Raw genomic sequence first — 4,336 nt, 5'->3', positions numbered from 1 at the left:
GAGATTGGCTAACAAATGTAGAAGGTGAGTGTTACTGTGTAAAATATGGTCTATACAGAGGGTAATTTACACACATCATGGTCCTTACCAGCTGAACACCTCAGTCTTTAATTCCTAAGGGTGAGGATATTCTCTTACACAGCCACAGTACAGTTATCAACTCCATAAATTTAATAGTATACAGTAATTTTATCGAACCTGTTGTTCATATTTCAATATTGTCAATTGACCCAATTGTGCTGTCCACAGCATTTTCTTCCTTCCAATATTGCATGCAGCCTAGCATCAAGTTCTGCATTTCATTGTCACATCTTTAACCTCCTTTAACCTGGAACATTTTCACAGCCTTTCTTTGTTCTTCAAAAGTGCCTTTTTAAAAATTATACCACAGCAACATACCTTTAAGGCAGAAAAAAGAAAGAAATTATAGATAAGTCAAAAAGAAAACGTTAACTACAAATCCCAGACCTTGGACCAGTTAAATTGACTGTGCCTCACTCCCCTGCTGTCCTTGGTAAGCCCCCAACATGTAAATCCCCCGTCTTTTGTCTCTGTCCTTCTCTGTGCTTCTTTGCCCTTAAAGACAAGCTCACAGCGCTCCTTTCCACAATAAGTGCGTGCGAAAATCTGTGAATGTGTTTTTTTAATCTACAAAGCCCTACAAAGTACTGTTAGCTGAACAACAGAGCTAGAAAATGAGATTGTGTTAAATACATGTTCCTGCTGCCTCTTTGCTCACTTCTCTGACTGCCTGTCTTCTACTTTGCTCATTTCTCTTCCCTCTATCAGTCTCTGAGTTTCCCAAGCACTGTAGTCGTATCTTATTGAATCACACTACCATTATCTGTGTATACATCTGAATTTCTCACCAGATACTGGGACTATGCTTATATCTCTTTCCGTCTTTAGTGCCCAGTAAATCCCTGGCACATAGTAGACAGTTAATAAATAGATACAGGAAGAATAAATGAGTGAATGAATTCTAATCTATTTAAATACTTTTCTAGAGAATGCAATGTTATGTTGGAAGTTAGTCTTGATATGCCTGCCAAAGATTGATTCTTAGCATCTGTATAACTAGAAAGAATAATGGTTTATTGAAGACACCACACCTGTTCTATTATCTGCAAATTATTAAATCCACTTAGGATATGGTCAATACAATTGTATCTAAGTGAAAACAGTAATTAATGAAACAAAATCACATGTAGGAGGAAACTTTAATCTTGCTTAAATTAAAACAAATGAAAAAAGCTGGTGTATATTTGGCGCACCAGATGGTATCAATACATCACGCTAATTTTCTATTCACATATTCAATTATAGTTTAAATAAAAACTAATATGGGTAATTGATCTCATGGAGTTTGTGTGCACCTTCTGATTATAAATTCCCACAATGTCCAATTTACCCAACCATCTCACACGGCCCAATTTTTGAGCATGCACCATTATTGAGCAAGCAGGGCATGATTGGCGGGGCATTCCAGAGGTGGTTCTGGTTCCGTGGGTTCTAGGAGGGAGATACCATACGGCAGGAAGTCAATACTGACTTCTGTTTCCCAAGACTATGGTTTCCCAAGACTATGGTTGGCAGATAAAATAATGTTTTAGTGCAAACGTGTCCCAGATATCACATGAGACACATGTTGTTTTTGTTGTTAGGTGTTGTCCAGTTGATTTCAATTCGTAGTACCCACCTCAGAGTTGTTGCAAGAATTAAATATGATGGTGTGCCGGTAACCAAAGCCTATTGTCCCAGAGGTGTCTCACGTCACTCATGCCAAACATCTACACCAACTTTTGGGGAGTGCCGGGACCCAGGCCCTTTCACAGTCCCCTGCCCTCACCTACTTTCAGTCCCTCTGTATTCTCTATACCATAGGAAAAAAAGTAGCCTGGGTTTAGAGATGCCTACAAGATAGCAAGATATAAGCCAACTGTAAAGAGTAGAGAAGCTTATCTCAATTTGAGCCAATCCTCAGTCTGTAAACATTTTTCTGTACCTTAGAAGTAGCACAGAAGAAAGCACAAACTGCCAATAGTGATAATTCTAAGAGGAAGGCTACTTAGATAAAATTCCACCAGGCAAAATAATTGTATTCAGCTGGATAGGGTCTCTGCTCACTCTCCACCCCATCCCATTCGTCCTCCTTAAGCAAAATTTAGCAGATAAATGTTTCTTATATCTGTTTGCCACTGATGACATGATTTGTTTCAATAAAATGTCAATTTTCTCTTTTTGAAAAAATTTCCCTGATTCTTGGAAAATGATGTAATCTACTACATGCTTAATTGCTTAAAGTTTAGCAACTTATAGCCATATTTGTAATAAGAACAATGGTAGGTAAATTTAGTTAGTAAATTTGCATCTGTGGTCTCAGTAATCTGCAAACTATTCTGTCTACTTGATCACCTTTTCCCTCTCTCCTATTTTAATCTTTATTCAAATCCTCTTTTTAGAGGCCCAATGTCATTTCTCTTCTAGATCCTACTTGAACCCTTCTGAAGGGATTGAATCCTCAAGGGATTGTCCCCTTTTCTGCATCCCACAGCATCTCATATTTAACCCACTCGTAATGTGCAATGTCTACCTTGTGTCATGAGAATTTGTGTACACGCCTTATGTATCTTTTAAAAGTAGAAATTCCTTGGGGGTAAAGGATCACATCTTTATGTTCTCCATAGTACCACATTCATTGCTTTGCATGTAATAGATGATCAGTTGTTGCAAAGAAGAAGAAGGAGGAGGAGAAAGGAAGAGGAAGAAGAAGACTCTCCACTTATCTGTAAACAAAACACATTTCCCCATGAAAGGAACCAGGGATCCTTGGAGAAATGGCCAATCCCAGTGGTTGGGACAAAAATAACACAAGATGAGGATGGACTAGCTTGTTAAAAGGACACAGACACTAGCTTGAAGGAGTCCCACTAATCAAATATGGACACTTCGAGCAACAAATAACTATGGTAATCAACAGAATAAAATAAGAACCCATTTATACCACTAATATAAACAAATAATTGAATAATTATTGGAGAAGGAAAGCTCTTCCTTATAGTAGAATTCCAATCAAATATAGAATAAATGATACAATTAAATATTGACATTTGGCAACCACCATTAAAAAACCCATTGCTGTCAAGTTGATTCTAACTCCTGGTGACCTTATGTATATCAGAGTAGAAGAAAGGAATCATCAAGGATGTTCAAACCAGTGTGGGAAAACATGAGAAACAGGATATGTACATAGTCTCAGTGAATCCCCCACAAGATCTCTAAATACAAATGAAAAAATAACTTTTCAATGGAGAAACCAGGCAGATGCCACCTTTGCCAAGTGCTCAAAGTTCATGTCACAAATAACAGGACAAACCATCATCACGTGCCTCCTGATATGATGCACCGAGAAGGACCCAGCATCACTCTTGTGGAATTCCTGCCAAAAATGCATATGATGAATCCAAATCTGAAGAAACATTAGATAAAGCCTAATTGGGGGGCACTCTACAAAATGCTTGTACATACTCTTCAAAAATGTCAATCATGAAAGACAAAGACAGAGGAACTGTTTGGGATGAAAGAAAACTAAAGCGACCTGACATGGAAATGTAATTGTGAATCTGAACTGGATCCTGGACCAGAAATTTTTTGTTTTGCTGTATAGGACATTAGTCAGACAATTGATAGTTTTATGATTTGTGGATTAGATAGGAGTGTTTCAAAGTTAATTTCCCAATTTTTATAATTGTACTGTGGTTGTATTAGAGAATATTCTTGTTGTTGAGAAATATACACTGAGCTATTTAGAGGTAAAGGAGTATCATGCTATTTACGCTCAAACAGTTCAAAAAAATTAAAAATAAATAAAAAGAAAGAGAGGAGAGAGACACACTCACACAAAATGAAGATAAACCAAAGGTGTTAAAATGTTAACATTTGAGAATCTGGGTGAGGGTTATAAAGGAATTGCTAATACTATTTTTACAACTTTTCTGAAAGGATGAAATTATTTCAAATTTTTAAAATGTAAAAAATCCTCTGACAGACTAATGAGGTACAGGAGTCCAGTGACAATGGCCAGAAGGCAGAAGGGGACAAGGGAGCTGGTGATAGGGAACCCAAGATTGAGTAAGGATATTGTTGATGTGTTGTGGGATTGTTAACCATTGTCATAGGGCAACATTTGCAGTAACTGTTAAATGAGAAACTATTTTGTTCTGTAAGCCTTCATCTTAATTGAGAATAACAGCACAATTGGAAGAGCGTAGTCAATGTCACTGAACTGTGCATGTAGAAATTTTTGAAATGGTGTATCTTTGGCTATGTGTATTTT

This window comes from Trichechus manatus, unplaced genomic scaffold, assembly GCF_000243295.1.
Source record: "Trichechus manatus latirostris isolate Lorelei unplaced genomic scaffold, TriManLat1.0 scaffold00019, whole genome shotgun sequence".
NCBI classification, from domain to species: Eukaryota; Metazoa; Chordata; class Mammalia; order Sirenia; family Trichechidae; genus Trichechus; species Trichechus manatus.
Note: the sequence above shows the minus strand (reverse complement) of the source record.